At 55.5% G+C, this 14,369-nt stretch overlaps 1 protein-coding gene across 2 annotated transcripts in view; it reads left to right on the top strand.

Annotated features, from left to right (window-relative positions):
* The first annotated feature begins 2,607 nt into the window (after positions 1-2,607).
* MPPED1 (metallophosphoesterase domain containing 1) overlaps positions 2,608-14,369 on the top strand; it is a 73,532-nt gene continuing 61,770 nt past the window's right edge. The window contains exon 1 of one of the 2 annotated variants that reach the window (XM_073882827.1): positions 2,608-2,704. The gene's annotated coding sequence lies outside the window, so the exon portion shown is untranslated. Of the gene's footprint in view, positions 2,705-7,308; positions 7,537-14,369 lie in introns of those variants that run through there. The other variant, XM_073882828.1, reaches the window with a different exon arrangement.

The following is a 14,369-nucleotide window of genomic DNA, read 5'->3' as shown; positions in this document are numbered from 1 at the left end:
AGCGGATCTCCTACCATGCTCTTTCCAGACTCTTGAGCCTCGTCCCTCTGCGGGGCTCTCCGTCTCCTGTTTATCCTCATCCTAAAATCTTATTCCTCTGATGTGCACACACAACCTTCTGAAACGTCCCCGGGCTGCACCTGCTCTTCTTCCCCCCGTCCTCAGCTGCCCTTTTTTGTCCCCAGTGTCATGAGCACCTGTCAACCTCCTGCCTCTCTGAGGGCAGACAGCCTGGCATCTTCTCTCCCCAACACATAGTAGGCTCCTGGGAGATGCTTCCCGGACAAACTAGCCATCCCCTGGCTGTTTTAGCAGTATGGGATTCTGTGGTGTTTCTATTAGTCTCCATGAACAAGTGCCACTGTGTTATTAAATTTTTCCAAAAGCAGAATGTCTGCTGTGTTTGCCAGTTGGTTGCTCTTTTAGGAGTGGGTCTACCCTGCCCATCCTGTACTCCTCAATCTGTCTTTCAGAGCCCATTCACTGGACACCTATGGCACTACAGGCCCTGTAGGATGCAGCGCTGGGGCCCGAGGTGAAGCAAGAAGCAACCTGGACCAGGGTCGGTGTGGGTCACGCTCGGAGCTTGTGCCTGGGACTGGGGGGTGCAGGTAATGCGTTGCAGGCCTTTTAGGTGGGGGGCTCATGCTTTGCTCCAAAAGAAGTTCTGAGTGTCAGGCATACAGTAAGTGCTCAATAAGTGCATGTCCCAGGAAGGCAAGAGATGGTGTCTGGGAGCTGAAGGGAGGGCTGGTGGGATCGGAAGTGGTGAGGAAGCTGGTTTTAGAGGATGAGCGTCCCAGGAATTTCTCTGTTCTCTCCCCAGGGACCAAGACTGATAATTCTCCAGGCTCCCAGACCATACGTCCTCCAGGGTCTCCTGAGGCCACTACCAAGCTGTGGCTCTGTGTTCAACAGGCAGCAGGTAGATGGAGTCTGTTGGGCTGTTGAGCCCAAGACCTGTCCCACGCCTCCTTCGTCTCCCCGAGGAGCCCCTCCAGCTCCTCTGCCAGAGCAGACTCTAAAAAGATAAACCTGACCAAGGCATGCCCCTGCTCAAACCCTGCTATGGCTCCCCACTGTCCCTGATAAAGTCCACCCCCTTAGGCAGGCATCCAAGGCTCTTCCTGAGCTGGCCCCTGTCCCTCCCCCTCCCCACCCCATCTTCCCCTCTCCCCCCACTTCCTCTTTCTCTAGCCCCATTGAAGCTGCCATTCCAAACATGCCAAGGCCTTTGCATGCACTGTTCCCTCTGCCTGGAATGCCTTTTCCATACCTTCTCTCCTTGGCACACACTTTTTCAGCTGGGGTGTGTCCACCTCCAAGAAGCCACACCAGATAGCCAACCCTGCTTCTGCTCCAGCACTTGTGCAGGGAATTTTCCTGTGTCCCTGTCTGCCTCCCTACCAGACTGGGCTGTCCCCAAGGGCAGGCCAGGCCTGAGGCGCCCACACCGGGTGTCCTCCTACTGAGTCTGAAGCCGTGAAGAATGCAGGAGTGGGAGCCACCGTGTGATGTGAGTGTGTTGGGGGAGGGGACCCAGAAACATTGTTGAGGTGCCTTAGATGGGCCTCTGAGGGGCCACACCCCTTTCTCAACTCCCTCTCAGTCTGGGGGGCCCAGGCCTGACCCATGCCCTGGCTACAGACCCTGTGGATGCGGCCCTCCACCCGTGGCGGGGGCTGGAGGTCATAAGGAGCCTCTCAAACTCCCCCGGGTGAGACCACAGCCTCTGGGGGTGTCGCTCGCCCCTCTGCTCAACAAGGCAGGACCTTCTTCAAACCAGGGGTCAGGTTCTCTGTGGCCCTGACCTGCTTACCTGCCCCTCTCCGGGTCAGGCCTCCGCTGGCCACCCTCTGTACCCTGGGATTGGGGACCCGGGACCCCGGGGAGCAAGAGATGGGGGCGCAGGAGGCGGAACTGGGCCTGTGCAGCCTCGGAGCTGGGGTCCGCGTCTCCCCGGAAGATGGGAGGGTAGGGGTCCGGGTCAGGGTGCCCTCACGGCCCGGGTAGGGGGTCCGGGCCGGAGGCGGTGGCCGCGGCGCCCCGGAAGGAGCCGCGCACGCCCCAGCACGCGGTGCCCGCCGCGGCTGCCACGGATCCGGAGGTGAGAGCGCCCCCGCCCCGCTCCCCGCCCACCCCGCGCGCGGCCGGGCCCGGGGCTGGGGGGCGGGCCGGAGAGGGGCGCGGGGCGCGGCGGGGCGGCCGCCTGCTCTTTTCCGCAGCGCGGGCCCGTTCCTCCTCTCCGCGGCCGGCCCGCTCCCCGCTCCCTTCCCCGCGGCTGCAGGATGCGGGCCCCGGGCCCGGGCGGGGGCCGAGGGCCGAGGCCTGGCCGGCGTGGCGGGGGCCCCGGCGGGGGGCCGCGCGGGGCTGGGGACCCGGGGCGCGAGCGCGGCCCTCCCGGCGCCGGGGCGGGGGAGGCGGGCGGGCGGGAGCGAGCGAGGGAGGAAGGCGGCGGCGGGAGGGGGAGCCGGGGAGGCTCGGAGCCGCGCGGCGGGCAAGGGAGGGGGCGGCGGGGAGCCCCCCCGCCCCCCGAAGGAGGAGTCTGGCTCCCACTTGCTGCCTCGGCCGCGCGGCGAGGCGGCCGCCGCCGGAGGAGCCCCCGCCCCTGCGCGCCTCCCTCCCGGGAGCCGGGCCCCTGCCTCCCTCCGTGCGCGCTGCTGCTCGCGGCCGCCGCGGCCGCCGAAGAGGAGCCCGGGGCCAGGTAGGGCCGGGGGCGGCCGGGGCGCGGGCCGGGGCGCGGCGGGCGCGGGAGCGGGCGCGGCCGGGACCCTCTCCAGGCGCCGGGTGACGCCCGCGGCGCGGCGCAGGGGCGCCCGCAAAGTTACTTTGGCCGCCTTTGCCGGGTGCCGGCGCCCCGGCCGGGTACCCCCGCCGCCCAGCCCGCCGAGCGGGTGACGCCGGGAGGGGCCTCGGCCGGGGCGCTGGACTCTGACTGGGGCCGAAGGGTCAGCGAAACTTTTCCCCGGCTCGCCGGTCTTTGCTGGCTGCTGGCGGAGTTGTTGGTGGAAGAAGCGGACTAGCGGGGCGCAAGTGATGATGACGGTCGTAACAATAGCAGCCCCTGGTCGCTGAGAGCCTACTGTGTGCAGCGAAGCCCCTGCGGGTACTTGGGGGCAAGGGAGGGGGGTACCAATGTTGGTCTAGTGGCCACTTTTGCGAAGGCTTTGCTGGAAACTTCATCCATCCATGCAGCCGTGCATGCATGCATCCACGCGTGCATGCATGTGTGCATGCATGCATCCACCCGCTCACTCATTCCACACGTTATTTATTACTATCTGCTATGTGCCCGGCCCAGAGGATTCAGTGGCTTACCAGGCAGGTCCCAGCCCTCGCAGGTAATATTTCCATGCTAAGGAGCAGTCCTGTCTCTTGTGTGTTTATTCTGGGACTTGTTATAGGACAGTGGATTCACTCACAGCCTCCCCTGGTCCCGGTGGAGACAGAAGAGGGTAGGTCTGAGAGCTGATGTGTCCAGGAGTCTGTGGCAGACCATGGCTTGGGGTCCTAGACCCACCGTCCTGCATTCCCTCCCATCTCCTCTCCACTCAGGCCAGATGGCCAGAGGCTGGGTGCTGGACTTTGTTCTGGCTCCCTAAGCTGTCCCACTGAGCCTTCCGGGATGTGCTTCTCCCAGCCCTGGGTCAGACCTCTCCCAGTTCCCCTCCAGGAGCTTGGTTGCCTCCCCCTCCCATTTCCAAGGCCCAGAGCAGCCTTGTTAAATGGCAAACAATTATGAAATTAAACTGGGGAACAAAAGTGGGTGGGTTGGTGGGTATTTCAGCCGGCTGGACAGGACTTGAATGGTGGAGAGAGACTTGTTAGTAGGGGCCAGCCCCGCGGGGAGCTCAGGCCAGGCACTACCATCCTCAAAACCCTGGTTGGTCTTTGGAAAAAAAAAAAAAATTACACCAACTTCATGAATAATTAGTCACATTGGCTAAAATGCTCTGGGGGATGTCGGCGAGGCCACCAGCTGACTGGCATTGCCAAGTTGGAAGACAGGCCTTGGTCCATGGGAGCCAAGGCACTTGGAGACCATTTGGGGAGGGGGTGGTGGATTTGGCGGGACCGAAGCAGGCTTCTGGCGATGGAGAGCACACCGGGGCTTGAGAGCCAGCCGGTGGTGATCAGGAGGCATTCTGGAGCTGGGCTCGGCGTACAGGGGACCATGGTACAGGAACCATGCATAATAAACTGCTTCACGAGGCTCGGCTCCCTGCAAATTGGCTTTCCAAGTGGCAGCCCCACAACACTTGTAAAATCTTTTTTCTCAAGATGGGTTTCTGCGAAATGGTTACATCTGTTTGAGTACCCACTCGGTGGAGGTACATTAATTGGCTGTTGGCTAGTCAAAAGGCGATAATCCAGGCACTGAGGTTTCATCATGTACTCAGAAGTGGTTCAATGTGGGGTTGCCTTTCCATTTATTTCTCCACCCCAGAAATTTCGCGAGACCTGGACTGAGGTAAACCCCTTTCATGTTGATGGGTAGGCTCAGAGTGTCATCTGCATGTGGGGTGCCCTGTCTCTGATGTAACTGCTGTGTGTGCACTTAGGATCACTCACCCCCCCCGCCCCCTCCCCCAGCTGAGCCCCTGTGGACTGTGTTGATGGACGGAACGGGTCTGAGTTTAGGTAAAAGACCCAGGCTTCGGGGTCTTTCTACTAGTGTCTACACTGTGTCAGGAATGCATAGGCCATTAGATAGAATAACCTTTCAAGAAAAGCCTGCTTTTAAAAAATTTCCCAGACCACCCTTAAGACTATGCAATCTTCATCTGATGAAAGCAATTGAAGTTCATTTGTTTTCCTTGAACTTGCTACATTCCCCGGCAGGGACGGCCCCTCGTGTGCTCACCCAACCCAGGACACATCTTTTTGCACTGAGGAATGAAGGATGGTAGCAGGATTTCACTCAAGGGTAGCATTCAAGAAGAAAAAGTCAGCATTCCGGGTCCAGACTGGTGGAAAAAAGACGCACCCCCCCTCCCCACAAAGTGCCCTCATGTTTTAATCTATCAAAATGATTTTTGTTTTTCCAGCTTCAGGCCTGTGAACTGATCATGAATAGCGGGGCAGAGGAAAATAATCGGCCAGGCAAAGACTTTTAACAAGTAAATATTATGCACAGAAAAACATGCAATTAGTGGAGGTTAGTTAATGCCTTTCAAGTTGCGGCTGAGCTGCAGTTAGGGGTGGAATTTCTGCGTTATCCCCGAATTGTCTGTCAAAATCTTTAATGTGACAACATGACATGTCTCTCCCATCGCCCCTCCCTCGCCGCGAACAGAAAAAGGGTCCTTTGAAGCGTCCCCCTCTGCATTCTTCCTTTTCCTGAGATCTCTCTGTTCGGCAATTGGTACCTTTGTCTGCCAGTACCTCTGGAACCAGAGACCCTGGGGGAAGGGGCTCCCCAGATGCAGGAGCCAGGGAATGGGTTCTCAGGTTCGCCCCGTGCCCCACAGATCACAATTAATGGCATCTCGGACGAGACAGGCTGCTTGTGGGGTCTCCCTTCCGGCCGAACGTCTCGCCCTCTGGGATCAGACATGACAAACGCTTGGGAGGCAGGGAAGAGAGAGGCAAAGGGCATGTTTCACGCCCGAAGAGCCATTCAGACTATGCTGGGTCACTCTGAGAGCAGATCCCTGCAGCTGGGGGTCCCGGGGTGTGGATGTCCCCGTGGAATGAGACCACCAGCTAGCATCCTCTCCAGACTGCTCCTGAGATTGTTTGCCTCGAGTCTGAAGAAGCGAAGAAAATGTTAAAGCAAAAGCAACCCCAAGGGAAAGAAAAAAGAGAGATCCCTTTTTTGGGGGTGGTGTTGGAGAGAAGGTATAAATAGTTCCTTGGTTTAATTTGATTCACTGGGGCTCTTCCTGGTGATCTGGCCACTCTGCTGCCAAAACAAATGTTTTACTTTATTTTGACTTTATTGGGTCCTAATGAGACAAAATTTAGTTCTATCTTATTTCCATTTAAAGTATCTATGGTGGAGGAGAACAGCCCAACCTCATGAAAAAAAAAAATCTTAACAAACTGAGATTATATGTTCTAGTTTTGAACTCAGATGCAAACTTGAGGTATTCTTTGGCCTTTCCATCAATCAGTCTTCGGGGGTTTTCTTGGACGTGAACTTGGGCAGCTTGATGTCACAACCTGGTCACACGTGATAAATAGAAACAGCTACAGTGCAAACAAGAAGTCTCCCCTCTGGTTGATGGTGATACTCTGTTGAGTTCAGAGCCAGGGATGAAGTAGGTCCCTCCCTCCACCACCCAAATCCGCACCCCTGAGAGTTTGCTTCTACCGAATGCCTTCACATTTCCAGCCCCTCCTTCGAAGAAGGATTTGAGACTTAACGTTGGTGCACATCAAAAGACTCTTGGCATGGCCCATGCTAATTTCATCACTTTAAGGAGCAAATGAGGCCTACTTCCAATTTCTCACATACCCGTCATTTCCCCTTCATTTCGTTCCTTGGCATTTTCCGACTTGCTCCGGCTACCTGAGAAGTGTGAGTACCTTCCCTGCGCCCTGTCTTCCCCCTTCACAATGAAGTGCTTTTGGCATTGCAACGTTGGTGGAGAAGGCAAAGTTCCCTCCCCCACCCTAGGCTCCCTGCACAAAGGGAGTGTGGGGGGTGGAGAATTGAGTTTTGCTGGGTTGTTTTTTTTCTTTTTTTTTTTTTGGTCATTCAGACACATTAGATAATTGATAATACTTTGGAGGTTTAATCCTTAGTTGCAAATTCCCGCATGATCACCAGAAATGCACTTACGCTGATCGTAAAAATGGCAAAACCTCGATCTCAGACTTAAGTGTAGAATTTACCATAGTGCCGATTTGATTATGCTTCAGTGACATCTGTTTAATAGATTTCCATGAGAACAGTAAATCCACATTCACTTTCTTTGCAAATTGTATGTGAATGCTGAGCAGCTCAGTCCCTCTTGCTGCCCCTGCTCCCCAACCATGTGGGTCCCAAACCCCCATGACTGTTGAGTGTGACTTGACGTGGCTGTGGAAAGGAGATTCGAAATGCTGATTTTTTTTTTTTTTTTTTTTTTTTTTACACATTTACCTCTCGTCTCCTTTTGTGTGTGAGTTTGTGTGCGTGTTTGAAACGGATCTGGGCAGCTTCCTATTTCAACTCTGCAGATACGTGAATCTCCAAATGCTTTATTTTGAAAACTAGGACATAGCACTTTGCAGAAGAAAAATCATTCCACTCAGTATTATTTATGTGATTGCTGATCTGCTAGATGGATAGAGAAAGCACCAAGAATTATAATAATTTATGGAGCGGAGCGCTGGTTTACAAACATATTTCCCAGCCCGAGCTTTGTGGGTTTCTTTGCACGTTGGGCCTCGTTTGGTGCTGTGGGAATGGAGAATATTCAGAATTTGAAGACCAGCCGGGTGAACCGGCTGCATTCGTATCTAAAATTAAAGGAATAAGTGAGCAGCTATTTGTGGCAGACAGGACATGATCCATGAGCAGCACTCTTCATCATTCTGGAATAAAAAGTACGTAATTGGAAAATGAAGCGGCAGCCAGCGCTTGGGGGGTGGGCGGCGAGGAATTAGAAAGTGTAATTTAAAATCATGTAGTCATAATTCAAAATGGGCCCAGCTAAAAGGTTTTTAAGTGGTAAATGCTTTAAAGTCACTCGTGGTTGATCCTTTTTCAAGGAATATGTCTAATTTTCACGATATTTGTGCACTCCTGCGTTGGCTTAGCCCATCACTCATTCGGCGAGGCTGCCGACACCAGCTGCAGGTTGGCGCTCTCCGTCCTGGGGACGCACGGCTGAAGAGCGGGGCCGGGCGCACAGGAGGGCTGGCCTTTTCGGGATGCGGTGGATTGGGCTTGATTTTTTTCCCCCCACTGGGCTGTTTGTTCTTTTTCCTTTCCTTTGAGTTTCTCTCTTTATTTATTTATTTTTTTTACCCCTTGATGACATTTTTAACTATTGACTGATCAATTGCAGATTTTCAGGCATGAACAAAGCAAGGAAAGACAAACAATTTAAAAGTGATTTTTGAGCTTCAGTGGAAACATGGCTTGACGAATCAGTCCCCCCCGCTTTGGTGTTTTTCTGTTAAATATTGTTTCTCCTGCATTTGGCTCAGGGAGGACTACTTAGGTGTTAGTGTGGACGCTCTGTGACATTTTGTCACGTTGCAGTAAGTATTCGCCAAAGGCCCCAGTGAGCAGTGACTTGTGCAGAGCCGGCTTTCTCTCAGCCTTGCTCTGGGTGATCGGTGGGGACAGTTGCCGGCACGCTGGGCTGACCTGTGGAGGTGCCCCCAGCTCGCCGTTAGAGAAGATGAGGCGTGGGACAGAGGTGCCCTGTCCTGGAGAAAGCTCTCCAGGTGTTGGTCTTCGTCACTACCCCGCCTTGGGTAGACTGTTGGGGCAGGTGGTTTCTCTGGGGCTTCTTCCGTGTCATAGGCAATCCCGTGTGGTCATTGTCGTCTGAGTTCCTGACCCAGGACAAGCCGGTATTATCTTAGCCTCATGGTCCTGGTTGCAGACGTGCCAATGCCAAGAAGAGAAACATGGGTGCCTTTGGGGGGTGCTTGCCTTAACGGCCCCTGGTTGGCTTTGTTGACGGGGACTTTTACCCTTTATGACATTTCCAGCTATCGAAATGGGGATGCTTTGGAGAGCCAGAGAAGATGCTGACAACAATGACTGGCAGGGGACAATGAGCCAGTACTGTCCTGGGCCCACCCTGGCTTTGAGGAGCCTGTCAGGTGAAAGTGGGTGCCTCAAGCCTCATGGCAAAGGAAGTCTATCTTTGATCTTCACACTGGCAACCCCGGTGATGCAAATGCTCGTGGTTTTCCCTCACGTATCTGTTGGACGTATTTGGGCTGCTGGAGCGACCCAAGTGTCTCCTTTGCAAAAAGCCACCTGCTGTTAAGATGCTCCGTGTAAGCCAAGGCCTCTTACCGTCTCTCCTTTCTGGGCCTTTGGCACACGCTGGCTGGACTCACAGCTGGGTGGGGGCCTTTCAGGGCGCGGAGACCCCATTCCCTCCCCCTTATCATAACGAGGTTCTGAGCTGCTCTTTTGATCTGCCTGGCTGCTCCCTGGTCCCTGAGCCCTTTGCGCGTCGGTTACATATCGGAGTTATTTGGGTCGCGGAACAGGGCTCCCCTGGAGTGGGGGCAGTGGGTGTTTCAGGGCTGACCTGCAGTGTGCTGGGTGAGGCGGGCGGTGAGGAGCTTGCCTCAAAAAGCTAGCCAAGGGCAGGCTGTGCTGGATGTGTCCAATCACAACATCCTGGGAAGTGTGAAATAACTGGGGGGTCACCTAGTAACAGGATGGGAGGGAAGAGGCCAGAAGTCCGGCTTCCAGGCAGGACAGGAGGGTTCCTTGATTCTCTGAAAACCTCTGCTCAGTTCTCGGAAGCTCCCTGCAGAGCTCCTGGGTTTCACCGGAACTTTCTAACCACAGCAGAAGAGACCTTTAGTGAGCACCTACTGTGTGCTGGGCCCTCAGCCAGGTGCTGTCGCAGGTCCTATGTCCTGGAATCCACCCAGTGGTTCTGGGAAGGAGGTTTGAGCGTCTGCTTGTTTGCAGAGGAGACACCTGAGCTTCGGGAGGTTAAAGCTGCTTTTGAATCCAGGTTGGGAGTTGTGAGGGCCTGTGCAATTTCTCTCGCTCATTCATTGGTTCACCTGTGGTTTTATTCTTTGGCTTCTCATTCAGCTCAGACACGGGGGCTGTGGTGAGAGAAGCCCTGGGGGGCTGTGGGTGGAGGCGCCCGGCCCAGCCTGGGGAGGTCGGGGAGACGTCCGGGAAACAGGTGTGTGCGCCCGGAGGTGGGTGGTGTGCAGAGCCTTTCAGCAGAGGGGACAGCATACGTGAAGGCTCAGAGGCAGGATTGCCGGTGTGCCGGGGGGGGGGGGGGGGGAACCCCCGGGAGGCGTGAGCTTGGCCTGAGTGGTGAGAGGAGGCCGGGCATCTGGTGTGGCCTCCTGAGCAGATCGAGGGATCTGGGGCTTTAGCCGAGAGCAGCAGGATGGCCCTGTGGACATTCGGACATTCGGTGAGTGGGAGGGAGTGGCTTAGTCCAAAGTACATTTTGGGACCGTTGTTCTGGAGGCTGGCTTGGTGCTGGCAGTAGGAGAAGGCCAGACAAGGTTGTGGGGACAGCCAGAGAGCACGGGGCCTGGAGTTGGCCTCTTTCCCACATACGACCTTTCCATAGAGCTGGCGCCTAATCACAGCTTTACCACTTGCTGCCTCGGCCGACGACCAGGTTCCTCTAGAGAAGCCTCGCCTGACTCACTCGACTCATGGCATCCGAGGACCAGCAAGTAAATGCCTTTGAGGGGGAAACAGACAAATCACCTTGTGAGAGGATCTGACTTGAAAATCGAGCCCTACCAATTGGAGGCAGTATTTCAACAGGAAGTTTTCAACCCAGAAATTTCAAGGATTTTCAGCCCATCCAAATGGGCTGATAGGACTTTGATGGAGAGGCAGGGGCAAGGCTCACTTCACCTCCTCTGTTACCCTGAGAGGGGCCTAATGAGGCAGCGGAAGCCCAGAGAGGCTAAGGGACTTGCCCAGGGCCCCACAGCCAAGCAGCACTGGAGACTGAATTTGAATCCACTGCCTCTGACTTCAAAGTTTAGGCTGTTCTCCACTGTAGAAACACACCAGTGGTCAAGAACAGAAACAGTAAGAGAGAGACCATTTATTTTTTATTTTATTTTTTAAGAAGATTACTTATTTATTTATTTGACAGAGATAGAGAGAGAGAGAGAGAGAGCACAAGCAGGGCAAGTGGCCGGCAGAGGCAGAGGGGAAGCAGGCTCCCTGCTTGAAGTGGGGCTCCATCCCAGGACCCTGAGATCATGACCTGAGCCAAAGGCAGATGCTTAACCGACGAAGCCATCTGGGTGCCCAGGTGCCCCTGAGAGAGAGACCATTTGTTGATGCTTCCCCTGCCTCAGGGCCTTTGCACTTCCTTCCGCCTTGGTTCTCTTTCCCCAGGTCTGGGTGTGTGGCTGGCTCCCTCTCAGCACTCACCTTTGAGGTGACATCACCTCTTCAGACAGGTCTTTCTTGACCCGCCAATTTCAAGTAACAATCCCCCTTTCCCCCTATTCATTATGCCGTTACTCTGTTTTGTCTTTTTCCAGGCACATATTATTATCTGAAAGTATCTTTTCTATGTACTTGTGCGTTTCCTTTGTTGCCCCCTCCTCACCCCCTTCCCTTGAGGGCAGTGACTTCTTTCTTACTGCTCTTTCTGGCACCTGGAACAGTGACAGTATGTAGGGCTGTGGTAAATGTTTGTTGAATAAATAAATGCATTAATTAATTCATCCCCCCCCCCCGTTTCATTTTCTTCCCACCCACGGGCACAGAGGAGGCACCTGCCGCCTGGCCAGGATGTGTGCCTTGCTCAAGGTCACTCACTCTGCTGGATGGGGAGTCGGGACGGGGTCCCAGGTGGTCTCCGCACAGCGGGGCCTGGCGGGTCCCAGGGGCCCTGTTGCACTGCCTGCGTGCTGCGTTGTTTTGTGGACCAGGTGTAAACGCTTCCCAGCTAGAAGCCGTTTGTTTGGGAAATGTTGCTCCCCCTCCGTGGGTCGGCTGCGTTCTCCGCACAGCGGCTGACGCGCTGCTGAGGCTCCATAAATATTAAATGGGTATTAAAAGAAGGCTCTGCATTCCCAGTTTCCCTGATTTCTTCAAGCAGGGCCCATTGCAAACCCCCTTTATGTGAAATGCAGCATTTCACTGCGGAGTGCCTCCTGGGACGCCTTGCCGCCCGCCTTTTCTGGCTGAGTCCCCTGGTGCCGAGCTGTCCTCCCCTGCCCCCAGCTGCAGGCCGGAGGCAGGGCATGTAAGCTCATGCCCCTTGGGGGCAGGGATGGGTGGAAGCCCCTGAGACCTCCCCTTAGGCAGGGCACATAGGCTCATGCCCCTCGGGGGCAGGGACGGGTGGAAGCCCCTGAGACCTCCCCTTTCAGAGGGCTGTGCCCGGCCCGGACAGCCTCCCTGCAGGGTTGCGTGGTGGGCGAGCAGGAGAGGGACCAGGAGTCTTCAACCTCCAGCCGAGGCCTCTTGGCATCTCCCCCCGCCGGGCCTGCGCTGGGCACTAGGGAAGGAGACTGGCGAGACACGTACTCGGTTCCTCCCCCCATCCCTGCACCCTTTCATCCCTCCATCTATTCATCCATCCATCCGTCCATTCATGGGTCCCTCCCTCCTTACCTCCCTCCCTGGAGCCATTCATTCACTAATGCCAGGTGTATGCAAGGGTCTGCAGTGGCCCTGGGGTGACAGTAATAATGTTGGGACAATCGCTAACATTTATTGGGCACTTACTACGTGCTGGGTCCTGTGACAAGCAGTTTCCACGTGTCCCCTCATTTAATCTCCATGACTGAATGAGGGAGCTCCTGTTTTTCCCTGCATTCCGTGGATGAGGAGACAGAGCCTCCTGGAGGCAAAGCCACTAGCTCATGGTTGCAGAGCTTGGGGGGGGGGGGGGGGGGGGGGGCGCGGGGGCTGCGGGGGCGGGCGGGGAGTGAGTGAGACCCAGGCCCTGCCTCCAGGAGACATCTGGCTCCTCATGGCACCCTGGAATGAGGACCCCGATCAAGGGTTCTCCGAGGAAATTCTGGCTTTGTCGAGGGGTAAAGGGCGCATCAGCTTTTGCCCCCTGGAGAAGGAGGAGAAGGGGTCCGGGAGCCCTGGCGTCGGGCTGCCTGCAGCGCGACCTCGGTAGCCCGCACCCTCTGTGCTGTGCCCGGCAAGAGTCTTCACATCTCCGAGGTGCGCCTCTCCCCTCTGTAGGATGGGAGGGTAGGGATGTCCATCTCATAGGTTGGCGGCGAGGCTCGCGGAACAAGACCCCTGCGAAGTGTGGGACGGGGCGGCTCCAAACGGGAACACAGCACCCTGTCGCTGATGGGCTCAAGGGGCGGGTGGGGGGGTGCTGGAGCCCTCGGGGCACAGGACTGCGTGGCTGCCACCAGGGCAGGGCCAGGCCGTGCAGGGCTTCGAGACGCTGGGGCTGGAATTTCCGGCAGGGGTGTGCTCTAGTCTGCTGGCATTTGAGAACGTTTGGGTTCTCCAGGCCCTTTTGCTCACAGCGGACACCCCGTTCCGCAGGTGCCCCGGTACCTGGGCAGCAGCTGCTCACAGCAGGCCCTCGATTTGCAGGTGTTACATTGAACTGAAGTGCAATCATAATAGGAACATGGAGTCTTCGCTGGGTGCTTGGTACCCGCCAGGCGCTATGCTCAGGATCCCCATTCATTTAACCTGCACAGCTGCCCTGGGAGGTGGTGTTACTGTTATGAAACTGATTTCCAGGAAGAGGCAGCTGAGGCTCAGGGAGGTTAGGACATTGGCCCAAGGTCACACAGTGAGTCTGTGCAGTGTTAGGGCTCAAACCCCTGTCCAGATCTGGACCTTGGGAAGTCTGGGCCTCAGCATCTGCGGCCCCCAGGCCTCTCCCAGGGTTACAGAGGGAAGCAGGGCAGCTCCCACAGAGACTTTGTGAGTCCCGAGGCCAGGACACCCCCACTTGGGCACCTCAGAGGCCTGCCAGGCCGTCTCTGCTGGGAGGGCGGAATCACAGAGAAACAATTAACAGGACAAAGAACAGGAGCAAGTGTATCCTGGGGGAAAGCAGATTTTTTTTTCTTGTCTTCCAAGTGGAGAAGAGGGAGAGAAGTGTGTTTCGAATCAGGATGCTTTTTGGGGGCGGGGGCGGGGGAGGATGTTGCTGTTTATTACACCTTGTATGGGCGTGCTTGGTGAGATTTTTAAAAAATTAATAATCCGCTTCACACGTAATTAAAATGTTCTCCACTCTCTAATTTTTGTCGTTTTCCTCATCTAATTTGTTTTCTGACGGTGTCGGTTCTTCTTCCATGCGCAAAGCAAAGGGGATTTTTCTTCGTTTAACGTGACTGGGATATGACTGACCAGGAAGAGTTTACATGATGTTGTTTTCTCCTCGGTTAAATTCAGTGCAAATGGAATCGGAGGGTCTTAATGATCAAAAATGGAAACAAAACACAACAAAACATCTTCAAGGCCTTATCTCTTTACAAATTAAAAAAAAAATGATTATGAGAACGCAGGAGAAAGCTAGCTGGTCTTAGAAAGGAGTCATTGGCTGTGGTGGGCAGGGTGTGAGCCTGTTGGGGTAGGATGGAGACTGAGCCGGGCCTGAGTCGAAATCGGCCAGAGGGACGTTCAAATCCAGTCGCTGCAAATGCAGATGGCACTCTCCAAGGGAATGCAGGGCAGAGAATGATGGCATTTGCAGGCTGTGGCTCTGTGTGGATTGGATTTGGGAAGGTTTTTTTTTTTA

This window comes from Callorhinus ursinus, unplaced genomic scaffold (genome assembly GCF_003265705.2).
Source record: "Callorhinus ursinus isolate GAN/ISIS: 27379988/994484 unplaced genomic scaffold, GSC_fseal_2.0 scaffold48, whole genome shotgun sequence".
In the NCBI taxonomy this organism is placed as follows: domain Eukaryota; kingdom Metazoa; phylum Chordata; class Mammalia; order Carnivora; family Otariidae; genus Callorhinus; species Callorhinus ursinus.
The sequence above is the reverse complement of the archived record's forward strand: the minus strand, read 5'-3'. Positions and strand labels throughout refer to the sequence as shown.